Source organism: Hippoglossus stenolepis, chromosome 17 (assembly GCF_022539355.2).
Source record: "Hippoglossus stenolepis isolate QCI-W04-F060 chromosome 17, HSTE1.2, whole genome shotgun sequence".
NCBI lineage: Eukaryota > Metazoa > Chordata > Actinopteri > Pleuronectiformes > Pleuronectidae > Hippoglossus > Hippoglossus stenolepis.
The window spans coordinates 3,333,353-3,348,554 of record NC_061499.1 but is presented as its reverse complement, the minus strand read 5'-3'; the positions used below and the strand labels follow the sequence as shown (position 1 = coordinate 3,348,554).

The following is a 15,202-nucleotide window of genomic DNA, read 5'->3' as shown; positions in this document are numbered from 1 at the left end:
AATAAAGTCTCTGATCTTCTCTTGGATTTCTGCCTCTTTGTGATTCAACGTGTAGAAAGTCTAACACATCTGGGGAAAGTGTACAAATGTTCATTATTGTCCCAGAGAATAGAACTAATGTGGATTTGACTCTGGAAAGAGCAGCAAGGAAAAAGCTATTTGGTCAAACCTGTGACTCTCAACAGGAAACGACAAAGACATTTTACACATGACAAGAAAATGATTGTCAAATCTGGACCAAAACTGATTGTTCATACAGCCGATAACCACATGTCATAACCATGAATGATCCTGTGGGTGTTAACCTCTGGTCTTTATTCTACACAAACACATCGTCACGAGCAGATCTTTACTTTCACTTTTCTTTTCACCCAGTTTTAAGTGACGTGGAGGCTGATCCTAATTTCCCATTGGCTCAGAGGATGTCCCCGCCTCACAGTTTGTCCTCGTCTCCCCTTGTTTTCGTCTCTTTTCTCCACAGTCCGTCTCTCTGGGAAGAAAAGAGCTCATCTACCTTCAGTCCAGCAAAGAGGAATACACCACTGCTCACCATGTTCACTGTACTGTCCCTGCTTCTACTGGCAGGAGCACACAGCGCGACGGCACGTGAGTTAAAGTCCATTACTTCTACTTTTTATTATTTCAGACTTAGTTATTCATGACGTGTCTCATGTTTCATGTTGGTCTATAAAAGTTGTGAACAAATAACAGGTTCAGTCTGTTGATATGAATCACATCATATTTATGTAAATATATATATTTCGACATCATTTTAATTATTTATGATTCATCTCCCAGCGCCTCAAACACCTCAGTTATTCATCTAAACTGTGTAAATCAGACAAATATGGTGATGACTCAGGCTTGGGTTTGTGATTGTAGTCAGTAGATGAAGCGAGCCTGATAGTAACAGAACCTGCTGAGGACAAACAGCTTCCTGCTTTGTTGGCAGCAATGTTCAACATCATTTAGTCTGATAAAGACCGTGAGTAACATCACTGAGCATGAGATATTACTAATTAATGATCTGTTATCAATGTGACCTCCTCTCCAATACAATCAACACATTGTTACTAATACAAAACACAAATTCATCTCTAATGTAATGATGTCAGGTGAGAAGCAGGGAGGACAAAGAATCAGGACGAGGCTGCCTCCATGATGAATACATGACAGATGTCTGTTAATACTTTCTAATGTGATAACATCTGCACTGAAGCCTGACTGCTTGATGTGAGTCTGTCACAGATATGAAGGTATCAGCCTTTATGTTTGCTCACATGCACCAAGTGTATTTTTACAGAATAAACAAAGAAGATGTGCATTTATCTTTACATTTGAAAATATGTATTTAAAAACCATACGTTTATTTTCTTGATTCAAGTTCTGTTTGGACGCATTATTTGATTTATAGTTATTTATAATGAAGCTTCTGTTTAACATTTAAACATCATTCTAATTACATGTCGCTAAGTCATAAGTATTTGACTTTGACATCTTAGGAATCAGAGCCAAACATACAGATGAATTATTTTCAGTCGATGGATCTGAATCAGAAATATTGTTAATAACTGTACTGGCAGATTTTGCATTTGTGTATTTGCCATTATAAGAACAGACATGGTTGTAGAAGAATGTATGAACAGATGTGGTTCTCGTGGTTTAAACTTAAACTTTACGAGTGTTGCTTAAGGTATGGCTTCCCCTCTGGGCAAAATGGTCACGGCAGGAGTCATCAGTGTGTCTGAGTAGATGGGTGCAGGGATTTCTTAATGTGTATATATAGGGGGTCTTTTGTCTTGTAAATGAAGATAAGGGATCTCTGGGACAGATGGAACATGAAAGAAGTCACACCAGGGGTTTGGGACAGAGGTGGAGACAGGATGTCTACCCACCCTGGACAGACAGTGAAGAAGATGAGGAACTTCTTCTTCCTCGCAGGGAGGGGCTTCTGATTGTATAATTGTAGTGATTCTCCTATGCTCTGTGCTCATTCCATACACGTTACACTAGGTGGCTGTGTGGGGTGAGCCCACCTGCAGGTGTTAGAATTGAACTCACCGAGAGACAATGTTATAATTGTGTATGATTAAAGAGAAATTGCCACCACACAACCTAATGAACATGTTGTCATATTGTTATTGTTGTCAAATATTTCTGAGTCGATAAGCATTTAAAAATAGTCAAGCCCTTCCTGTAAATAATGTCCCACTTTGTTTTGTTAACTGGAACCAGTATAAATGTATATGTGTATATATGATGAATATATATTGTTATTCCATCGAGTAACTGGAAAATTGAAGTAGTTTTCACTACATTAATATTCTGCAGGAGAAAATATTATTTTCTAATATGAAACATTTGAGTCATAGATTGAATCTATTTCTTAAGACGAAGCAGAATATTCAAAGTAAAGAGAGTCTGACTTCTGGAGCAGACGCTTTATCTATGAATGTGTTTTGTGTTTGCTTTACTCCCTACAATACAGCTGAAGTTGTCTTTGAATGTGCTTCATGTCTTCTGACTCTGAGTGATTTATAAAACAAATTGAAAACTAAAGTCAGGACTTGAACTGTTTCTTGCAGGGATTCACTCTCTGAAGCATTTTCACACTGGTCCTCTGAAGTCTCAACCTTCCAGAGTTTGTGACTGTTGGTTTGGCTGATGACAGTTCAGATCAATACTATGACAGCAAAACAAAGAAAGCAGAACCCAGACAGGACTGGATGTTAAACGAACTGATGGTGAGCATTGAGAGGAGACTGGGAACCTTTAGTCTACAGCAGTCCTTCAAAAAAATGACTTGGACATCTTAAAAGGAACATCAACCAAACTGGAGGTTTGTTTACATTTCACTTCTAATAACACAACACACACACACACACACACTCTCAAACACATACACACACACACAATTACACTCACACACCAAAACACACAATCACACGCATGCTCAAACAAACGGTACACACACACACCTGCACACACATACACAATCACAGTCACACACGCACACACACATAAACACACGCGTACACACATGAAAACACACACACAATCACACGCACACACAATCACACATAAACGCACGCACACACACACACACACTCGCACACATATACACACACATACAATCTCACTCACACACACTCACTCACACAATCATATTCACACACACTCACACATGCACACAATCTCACTCACACACATGAACACACACACACAATCAAACACACACTCACACAAACGCACACACACAATCACACCCACACATAATCACACACAACCTCACTCACACACTCACACAATCACACTTAAACACTCACACACAGACATTTTCATTAATTTGATTTGATCCAAAATATTTACTAATTAATCAAACATGTGATCAATAGATTTTTAAATGATCAGAATTTTTTTTATCAAGTAAAAATCTCAGATGTTTTGTGATGTTTCTTAAATATTAGAGTTTGTTGCTTCTCGTACTTTTTGATGAATTAAAAACAGTCACAGACATTTTCATTACTTTCTGATATTTTCTTCAGTTTAAACAAGTAATTGATTAATTTAAAAAATACATAATCAACAAGAATGATTAGTTTGAACCTTAAATATATAAAATAAACAGGAGAGCAACAGATGAACGTCCCTGTGCTGACCACAGTGTGTCCACAAAGTAATAAACACAGCAGAGAATTACACGTTAGATTAGATTCACCCAAACACAGAGTCAAAGCCAGAAGACATTTATATACTGTAGTGCTGAAAAAGACATTTAACTTCTGACCTGATCAGCAGAAAATAATAAAGATCAACAACTGTGAATTAGTTGTTATCAGTAAACTCTGTGGAAGGATGTGTTGTGGGTCAGAGAAGAACTCATGAAACTCAGGAGCAGATCAGGGGCTGATCCAGGAACAGCTTTTATCTCTTTAGGTTTTTCAACGTTTTCCTTGATTTTCAGAGAGTAACTCGCGGATCTTGATGAAACAAATAAGACACGTTTAGGGGACTGATACTTATGAGTGACTGTTGGGCCTTGGTGGAGGTTTGTACTGTGTGTGTGTGTGTGTGTGTGTGTGTGTGTGTGTGTGTGTGTGTGTGAGAGGGAGAGAGTGTGTGTCTGTGTGTGAGTGAGTGTGTTTGTGTCTGTGTGCATGAGAGTGTGTGTGAGTGTGTTTGTGTGTGTCTGTGAGAGTGAGGAGTGGTCTGTGAGTGAGTGTGTCTGTGTTCGTGAGAGTGTGTGAGTGTAGGTGTGTCTGTGTAGTGTCTCTGTGTGTATGTATGTATGTGTGTGAGTGTGTTTGTGTCTGTGTGCAGATGTGTATGTTTCTCTGTGTGTGTCTGTGTGTGTGAGTGTATGTGTTTGTGTGTGAATGTGTCTCTGTGTGTGTGTGTGTGTGTGTGTGTGTGTGTGTGTCTCTGTCTGTGTGTGTGTGTCTCTGTGTGTGTGTGTGTGTGTGTGTGTCTCTCTGTGTGTGTCTGTGTGTGTGTGTGTGTGTGTGTGTCTCTGTGTGTGTGTCTCTCTGTGTGTGTGTGTGTCTCTCTGTGTGTGTGTCTCTCTGTGTGTGTGTGTCTCTCTGTGTGTGTGTGTCTCTCTGTGTGTGTCTGTGTCTCTGTGTGTGTGTGTGGTGAAGATGTGATAATAACAGCTCAGATCTCTGTCTCTCTCTCAGATGTTCACATTGTCCAGGTGATGTACGGATGTGAATGGGACGATGAGACTGGAGAAGTTAATGGTTATGAGCAGCATGGTTATGATGGAGAAGACTTCATATCATTGGACCTGGAGACAGAGACGTGGATCGCTCATACACCAAAGAGTTTCAGGATAAAGCTAGACTCGCATATATTATGAATTACCTCCTCCAGGAGTGTCCTTACTGGCTGAAGAAGTTCCTGGAGCACGGGAGGAGCTCTCTGCTGAGAACAGGTGACATCACAGAACCTCCATCAACTTAATGTTCCTCTTTCTTTCTCTGTGGCAGCGAACGAGAGAAATACACAGAAGCTGGGACTCAGTCTGCTCACTGTCTGTTATCATCACTCTGTCTCTCTCTCTCTCTCTCTCTCTCTCTCTCTCTCTCTCCTCCCTCCCTCTCTCTCTCTCTCTCTCTCTTTCTCTCTTTCTCTCTCTCTCTCTCTCTCTCTCTCTGCTCTTTTCATGCCTCTGCTCTGGCGACACCTAGTGGCCGCAGGCATCATGCTCTCGGGTCGTCCGTCCCATTGCTCTGAACACGATATCTCCAGAATGCTTTGAGGGAATTTCCTCAAATTTGGTGCAAACATTCACTTTGACTCAAGGATTAACTCACTTGATTTTAGTAGCCAAAGGTCAAAGGTCAAGGTCACTGTGGCCTCAAACAATAGGTTTTTCTTGAATGTGATATTAGCTTGAAGGAATTTCTTCAAATTTGACACAAACATTCAATTTGACTCACAAATGAACTGAATACATTTTGGTGGACAAAGGTCAAAGGTCAAGGTCACGGTAGCCGCACAAAGTATGTTTATGTTTTTTTTAACATGATATTGTAAGATCAGCTTCAGATTTGGTACAAACTTTCACATGGACTCAAAGATTTATTGGTTTTTGATTAGATTTTGGTGCCTGGAGGTCAAAGGTCAAGGTCACAGTGACCTCATGTTACTGTGAATGTGACATAATAGGACTGCCCCTAGGGAACTTCATTACATCTGGCACAGTTCACTTGGAGTCACTGATGAAGGGATTAGACCGGGTCCTCTGAAGGATGCCGCCCTGAATTGAGACCCAGCCGAGTGTCCTCCCCCTCACTGCCCGACCGACCTGCACTCACTTTGCACTTTAACAAAAATACCAACATTAATCAGAAGTGATCAGGACCTGTCCACTACAGGAAGTTTACTTCATAAATATTGTGATATAAAACCTGTCAATAAATACTGTGATATACTTTTACGTCATATCGTCCACCCCAGTGTCTTTGCATCACTTCAGCCTCTGTCTCTCACTCACATCTCACAGTTTGTTCACTTGTCTCGTATATTAACAGACATGACTAATGCAAAATAAATGGAATCAAACAGGAATGATGTTATTAGTTTGCAATACATGATAATAACCCATAAACTGTCTTTCTTTATCCTCCCAGAGCTTCCCAGGATTTCTCTCCTCCAGAAGTCTCCTCCTCTCCAGTCAGCTGCCACGCTACAGGTTTCTACCCGACAGAGTCATGTTGTTCTGGAGGAAAGACGGGAGGAGCTTCATGAGGACGTGGACTTCAGAGAGGTCCTCCCCAACCATGTGAGGACCTTCCAGATGAGCGCTGACCTGAAGGTTTCATCAATCTCCCTGAAGACTGGAGGAGGTACGACTGTGTGTTCCAGATCTCTGGTGTGAAGGAGGACATCGTCACCAAACTGGACAAAGACGCAGTCGAGTCCAACAGAGGTGAGACTTGAACCAGTGAGGACGCTGGGACACACACATTTCATCTACAATAACAGTCCTGCAGGTCATGTTGGCTGATGTGTAGCAGGAGAAGTTTTCTTTCATCAATGTATATGAATAAATTGAGATCAGTGTTAAACCAGTGCATGTGCCCCCCTTCACCATCATGTGACCCTGAAAAATTAAGTTAGTTTTAATGTGTCTGCAACAGTGTCTGAGGATTTTATTACAATTATTATTATCATTGATCAATTAGATTTACACATTTATAAATATTTAAATTGACTTGTATGATTGTATGATTTTATTCCATGAAGTGTTTCTGCAGGTCTCAACTAGAGCCAGACTGATTTATCATTGGTCAGATGTGAGCCTTTCACAGACATACTGGGATCAGGGTGGATGTTTGATATGAAAACTTTTATTCTACAGAATTAATGAAGCAGAAAAACTAACAAATCTCTCGCTCTTTACCTCGAGTAACAACAGACATTTAGGGACATTTCTTCACACAGTTTATAACCATTTCAACGATTGACTGTAAATAAAGATGGACGCATGACGGCTCCTCAGAAGTGAAGCCAAAGCGCCTCGGTCGCTGATTGATGCTATAAAAACAGGGTGAAATGTCATGATTGACAGCTCATGATTGATAGAGCATGTGTATCGGGCGACTCGCTACAGTGGCTCCATTCCTCCGCTCACTACTGCACAGAGTCCAAATGTGCAAGATGGCGGCGGTCATATCCGGGATATTTTAGCTTCATTTCTGGAAAGTGGGAGGAAGTGGAGACGTGTCGTCTGTGTTTATTTCCATTAGTCTATGATTTCAACATGTGAACATTATAGTCACTGTTAAGACTCGACTGCTGCTCTGTTGTAGAAGATGAGTCCATGAAATGATTTAGTTACTGGAAGTAAAGTTTAGGACAAACCAGCGTGAATAAGCACAGATACAGTCATTATGTACAGAAGAAAACTGAAAGTAGAAACAACAGCAGGACAAACTCACACGTTTAGTGTCTGTGTGTGTTTGTTGTGTCTCACTACAGGATTGTGGTTCAGGGAGATTCTTGTCGTCCAACCTGCTTCATCTGTTCAGGTTGTGATGCTTTGTTTTTTATTCCGCTCAACAGAGAAGCCCACCGACGTGACCACCATCATCATCATCGCTCCCGCTCTCGCTCTAGCTGTCGTCAGCGCTGTCATTGGACTCATCGTGTACAGGAAGAAGAAAGGTGAGAGACCAACACAGAAGCTTTGTCCAATATGTTTCTGGTGCTTTGATTTTAGACTTTCTAATTAATGCTCGTTCAGATCAAACCTCATGAAACAAACTTCAGTTCCTCACACACCAACATCTGTTTCAAGAGCTGCAGGGATCACAAAGTTTTCTAACTTCCTCTGCACCACAGACTGTTTATAAAAAGCTCTGCACACAGCGTCCAGCACACAAACAATAAGAAGTGACAGTATGTTGTCGATCGTTTGAGGAGGATCGCCACTCGAGAAAAACATGACACAATTCAGTTTGTGTTTTTACTGTAATAACTGAAATCATTTGTATTTTCTTTTTATTTCAGCCCAATGTCCCTCACCTGGTAAGTAAAACTTCTATTTCTATTCTGTTTTCTTTTTATACTAACATGCTTCATGAGGACATCACGTCACGTTTGCACAGCAGCTGAAAGTACTAACATGTCCAGTTTATAAAACACCCCCAACACCTCTTTGGTCCACTTTGTACTGGTCCACACCGGCGACAGTCAGGAGGCGTTATGTTTTCAGGCTGTTCATCCGTTCGTCCCCATCTTGTGAACACGATATCTCAGGAATGTCTTGAGGGAATTTCTTAAATTTGCCACAAATGTTCACTTAGGCCTTGTCTACACTACTGCCCATATTTATTTCAATGGATACGAGGCTCCCCACAGGAACCTGACCCAGTGCAGGACTCTAGTAAACCCTCTGTAGATTAGATAGGGTTCATTTGTGCTGCAGAGAGTTTTCAGGTCTGTTCCCTGCAGTGTTGGTGGTTTGTAATAAAAATGTCTGTTCAGAGGAGGATGGACTAACGATGTGTTTCTGACCTCACAGCTAGAACAGATCCAGGTGCCTCACAGCCGCTGAAATCAGGTGAACAAGGTCCTAATTCTCCAAGTGAGACGTCCTCCTGAACACAGTGAGTTGCTTCATCTGTTCAACAAAACTGCCTCAAACTAAGTGCAAAGTAACATGTGTGATCATGTGTAAAACCTCTGTTTTAATTAGAAATAAAACAATCTGCTGAGAGCAAGGCACAGATCAGAAACCTTCACGTTAATAGGACAGATTCAAAGTTGAATTAAAACTCATATCAGAGTCACATAACAATCAAACGTGAATAAACCCAATATTTAGGGCTTATCAATTGAAGATTAGTGTTTTTTCTGAGTAAACTTTAATTTCACTGAGAGAATCATGGAAATATTAGGTCTCAATACTGTAAATACATAAAATACGTGGCTTTGTGGAACTGAACATTTCATTTTTATTTCTTTTTCTCTCTTCAGGTTTATGGACAGAAGCAGTGTCACCACAGTCTCCGTGTAGAACTTTCTCCTCAATTGGGTCTAACGTTAATTTTGAGAGGACATTTTCTGAAGGAAAGGCACTTTTCTAACCTCTGCCACGGTCCCATTTTTTGACGTTAACCAATAATATAGATATCTGCTTGTGCGGCAAAGTCTTGTGATTCTCACGGTGTTCTTATTTTACAGATAGGAGTTATAGATTTTGAATGAGAGCGTTTTGTTCAAGACCTTCTCCAGAGCTCAGAACTCTTTTCTCTGTATTTGGTCCAGTGGGTAGAGCAGTCGGACAGTGAGTCTGAGGTGGTGAGTTCAAGTCCAGGTGAGGGCAGAACTTTAGTATTGCTTTTGCTTTTTACATACTGAGTCCCTCTTTTTCTCTCTGTCTGTATGATAGTGATAGCGCCACCTACTGATCAGTGTTAAAATAAAGTGTGAGCAATCGGTCCCAAATTGCTCACACTTCATCAGAGAGCTCCAACCTGAACAGATCTATTTGTGTGTATGCAGGGATAGGGATAGCGCCACCTAATGATCAAGGCTGTCTCTCTCTCTTGAACCAGCCAGTCTGTGTTATTAATATGCAGCTTTAAAAAGAGTCTCCCTGGAGCCGGCAGCAAGCACTAGTCACTCATTAGAAATTTCCCGACAGGAGGAATTTTCTAGTTATGACTTATACTAAGTCCAAAATATTTACAAATTAATCAAACATGTGATCAATAGATTTTGAAATGATCAGAATTTTTTTTTAATTAAATGATCAAGTAAAAATCTTAAATGTTTTGATGTTTCTTAAATATTAGTTTGTTGCTTCTCGTACTTTTTGCTGAATTAAAAACAGACATTTTCACTACTTTCTAATATTTTTTCAGTTTAAACATGTAATTGATTAATTTAATAAGAGCAACAGATGAACGTCCCTGTGCTGACCACAGTGTGTCCACAAAGTAATAAACACAGCAGAGAATTACACGTTAGATTAGATTCACCCAAACACAGAGTCAAAGCCAGAAGACATTTATATACTGTAGTGCTGAAAAGACATTTAACTTATGACCTGATCAGCAGAAAATAATAAAGATCAACAACTGTGAATTAGTTGTTATCAGTAAACTCTGTGGAAGGATGTGTTGTGGGTCAGAGAAGAACTCATGAAACTCAGGAGCAGATCAGGGGCTGATCCAGGAACAGCTTTTATCTCTTTAGGTTTTTCAACGTTTTCCTTGATTTTCAGAGAGTAACTCGCGGATCTTGATGAAACAAATAAGACACGTTTAGGGGACTGATACTTATGAGTGACTGTTGGGCTTTGGTGGAGGTTTGATCGATAAAAAGATGGAAACTGTCTTAGGAGAGAAACCTGACAACTCCCCACATTTGAATATAAGCCATCATGATGTAGAGAACATGAGCAGCTTCAGAACCAGATTCATATTAATGACTTCTGCTCTTACTTGCCAACTTCCCTTTTTTTACGAAACACATCAAACCATCAGCAGAATACAGACAGACACCTTCCCTATCAAAGCTCATGAGAAGCAGTACTCTTCCAAAGACACATGTCCTGCATGAGTATTTTTAGTAAGGAAACAAAGTTGATCTGAAACTTATCACATGTTCTTGTTCATCATAATTTAAGATCCAACAATCGTCTCTAAATCAGGACACAATTATCACAATAAAAATGGTGGTTTGAACTAATAACAGTATGCATAGGTCCACTTAATTAATCCTCTTGCTTTTCTTGCTGTGGTCTTCTTGAAAGAAAAACTATTCTCTTTAGGCAACAAGGCAAACGTTACGAGTAAAGACGGGTGGACCATGGTTATCTGAAGGTCAACATCTAAATCAACATATGTTATAATAACAGAATAAATCAACATCACAGACGGACAAACTTAAAAATATACTTAAAGGCAAAATTTGTGTCTTTATCTTTGAGCAAGATAAAGACCCTCAACATATTTCAGTAACCTCAGACCTCACATATAAATCCTGCATTAAAACCTTCGCAGTATCAGTGACAGTAAGGCATGGCTTATAAAACCACAGTTCACAAATCAATATGGCACATTCCAACTTCAACAGGGTCCATTTATGTTGACTTTAAAGGGGACATAGCATGCAAATTCCACTTTGTTAGTGCTTCTACAGGTTAATGTGGGTATCTGGCATGTCTACCAACCCAAAAACTCTGGGAAAAACACTCGCGTTTTGTTATAGTTCCTCTAAGTCAGAAACGTCATGCTTGAGCGACTCGATTGCGCTTCCTGGGTATTGTGTCGTAACAAGGAACTGGAAGTCTCCCTACATGGTCTTGCCCCCGTCCCGTCCCGTCCCGTCCCCCACACTCGTTACTTCCGGGTTTACACCGGAGGCTGCGAGGCAGCGCAGCGCGTTTCCCAAGCGCGCGGCAGGCTGTTCACCGGGACGAGCATTTCTCCGCTGGTCAGCCCGCGATTCACTCACATGTGGCATTTGTCTGGATCGTTGGGACTGGGAGGCTGCAGCAGCTGCTCGGGAGCGACCGCTCGCTCTCCCATGCGTGAGCTGGAATTTGTGTCAGCGCTACACAGCCAGCAGTGTGGAGGACTTCCGCAGTGTTCAGCGCTACTGTAACCCCCGAACCCCGACATTCAACGGGTACAACAACAAGCGGAGAAAGCAGAATCGCGGGCTGACCTTATATATACAGTCTATGGGGCTGACCAGCGGAGAAATGCACGTCCCGTGTGAACAGCCAGGCGGCTGCGGCTTGAGAACGGCGCTGCGCTGCCCGCAGCGGTCTTCCACACTGCCAGCTGTGTGGAAGACTTCCGCAGTGTTCAGCTCTACTGTATGCCGGGTTACAGTAGTTCCCTGGTTACAGTAGTTCCGCGGGGTACAGTAGTTCCGCGGGTTACAGTAGTTACGCGGGTTACAGTAGTTACGCCGGGTTACAGTAGTTCCCCGGGTTACAGTAGTTACGCCGGTTACAGTAGTTACGCGGGTACAGTAGTTCCGCCGGGTTACAGTAGTTACGCGGGTTACAGTAGTTCCGCCGGGTTACAGTAGTTCCCGGTGAATTGCCGGGTACACGGACGCGAAGTGCCGCTGCGAGGCAGCGCAGCGGTTCTCCAGCACGCAGCCGCCTGGCTGTTCACGGGACGAGCATTTCTCCGCTGGTCAGCCCCATAGACTGTATATATAAGGTCAGCCCGCGATTCTGCTTTCTCCGCTTGTTGTTGTACCCGTTGAATGTCGGGGTTCGGGGTAAATGATGGTCTTCATAGCCCCCACCTCTCTTTCTCTCTCTGTCTGTCTGCTTGTGTGCTTGTAGTGGGCGGGCAGAGGGGACATTTAATTATGTGATTGGGAAAATTAAAACTCCAGGACAACAGAAAGGGGAATACAAAGTATGGGATGCATATTTGATAATTTATATCATATAAAATATGTAATTTATATCGTTTAAAATCGTGGGGAGAGGGGAGGGGGAGCTGGCTCATTAGCATTTAAAGGAACAGGCACTCAAAACAGGTCACTCTGTGGAGGGCTGTTTTATACAGGGTAAAAAGGGTGCTGTTTTATATGATCCTTGTGGTATTTTGACCAAAGTATGTTACAGACATTTCATTAAGACCCCAAGGAACCATATCAACTTGTGGTAAAATGGGCATGCTATGTCCCCTTTAAACAAACATGAGCTCAACAACGTGCTCAGCTGATTCCCGTTGGTTCCAATGTGTCCACGTGATTTAACATTTTCCTAAGCACACAGGCGCAGACACGCATCGCGGTCCCCGTGCATCATGGTGGATGTGATGTAAAAACCACCAGAGAAGTCAGGCTCAGTTAAGTCTCAGCAGGAAGTGAGGAGCTGCCGTCAGTACTGAAAAGAGATGACAGAGTTCACTTTGTACACATGATGCAGCGATTCCAGAAAACCCTGGTGAAGTAGTTTGTGTAGGGGGGTAGTTCATTTTTATTTCGTGGCAGAATCGCCCGTGCTTGGAGAAGGAGTAGATCTCCCCTTTGTCATAGATGACCTGAAAGGAAGATACAGAAGATTAATCACAAGCTATGTTTTTATAAACTCATCTCATAATCAACATTGAATGAAAAGCAAGAAAATGTTAGAATACACAGGCTCTAGTTATCCTGTCCAATACAAAGCTAAATGCACCATTCAAAATATAATACATAATAAATATGGAGATATAAAACTGATTTAAGTTATTATATAAGTTTTTATCAAACAGTCCTCAGGGAGGCAGGTTGTGGCACATGTCCATTGGAGATGTCCAGCAGGTCTTTGATCCTACAGCCCTTGTTGAGACTAAGCTCTGTACAAATCGACTCCTCGATGATCACGTAGTTTGTCTTTGAGACGTCAGGATCTTGTAGATGTCCTCTGCAGATCTCATTGCATACACCTGATAAGACTTCGAGGGGAGAAAAAAGAAACAGACGATTAAAAGCTAAGGAAAAGACGTGGGCAAATATGTTAGACCAAGGCTAAAGTAACCATTAGTGTAACATGAATAACTGTCTGTTAATAGAATAGCTAATCTGGAGGAACGTCATTAATTAAATTTCAAGTTTTCATTTTTACAGTGTAGAAACTGAACGTTGACGCTCAACTTCTCTTATTGTTGGGTTTTTATAGATAAATGTTACATGAAGATGCTTTGCTGTTTCATTCCTTTTGTACTTCTGTTTTTTAATAAAGTCTCTGATGTTCTCTGGGATTTCTGCCTCTTTGTGATTCAACGTGTAGAAAAGTTCAACACATCTGTGAAAGTTCAAATGTTCATTATTGTCCCAGAGAATAAACTAATGTGGATTTGACCTGAAAGAGCAGCAAGGAAAAGCTATTTGGTCAAACCTGTGACTCTCAACAGGAAAACGACAAAGACATTTTACACATGACAAGAACATGATTGTGGTGGTTTTATTATGAAGTAAATTCTCATGTTTGATTTGCTGCTGTCTTTAATAATCTCATTATTATTATACAGTTGTTTTTTGTAGTCGTGTGTAAAACCACTTTGTGATTGAGTGTGTTTTCATTATCAGACATGAGCAGATCCACTGATCTCTCGCTCACACTAACTTTCACCCGGATTTAAGTGACGTGGAGGCTGATCCTAAATTCCCATTGGCTCAGAGGATGTCCCCGCCCCACAGTTTGTCCTCGTCTCACCTGGTTTTCGTCTCTTGTCTCCACGGTCCGTCTCTCTGTGGAGAAAAGAGCTCATCTACCTTCAGCCCAGCAAAGAGGAATACACCACCGCTCACCATGTTCACTGTACTGTCCCTGCTTCTACTGGCAGGAGCACACAGCGCGACGGCACGTGAGTTAAAGTCCACGTTTCTACTTTATTTTATTGTATTTGGTCGATTTGAAGTGAAAGGAAAAATGCTCCATGTTTTTAAAAGACACTAAAATGATTTGAGGTCTATTGTAATGTTTGATGTTTGGTTCCTTCGTTGCAGATTTGAGAAGTTTAATAACATTTCAAAGACATGATTTAAAAGTTCATGTTAGTGAATGTCATCGATCTCATGTAAGAAGGAAAGATTATATTCTATTTCTGAAAAGATCAACTGAACAACTTTCTTTGGATCCTGACCGTTATTTGATTTCTTACTTTGGTCAGAACCATTAAAGGGGACATAGCATGCAAATCCCACTTTGTTAGTGCTTCTACAGGTTAATGTGGGTATCTGGCATGTCTACCAACCCAAAAACTCTGGGAAAAAACACTCGTGCGTTTTGTTATGGTTCCTCTAAGTCAGAAACGTCATTCTTGAGTGACTCGATTGAGCTTCCTGGGTTTTGTGTTGTAACAAGGCACTGGAAGTCTCCCTACATACCCCCACACACACACACACACACACACTCGTTCGCCGGGTTTACGAGACGCAGTGAGGCTGCGAGGCAGCACAGCGCCATTCCAAGCGCAGCCGCCTGGCTGTTCACACGGGACGAGCATTTCTCCGCGCTGGTCAGCCCGCGATTCACTCACATGTGGCATTTGTCTGAATCGTTGGGACTGGGAGGCTGCAGCAGTTGCTCGGGCGCGACCGCTCGCTCTCCCATGCGTGAGCTGGAATTTGTGTTAACGCCACACAGCCAGCAGTGTGGAAGACTTCCGCAGTGTTCAGCACTACTGTAACACTGGCACAAACACACAGAGCCCCCCCACTCGTTACG

The 15,202-nt window shown here is 41.7% G+C and overlaps 1 pseudogene; it reads left to right on the top strand.

The window, feature by feature from the left end:
• Positions 1-15,202, top strand: part of LOC118124614 — a 478,051-nt pseudogene that overhangs the window by 451,839 nt on the left and 11,010 nt on the right.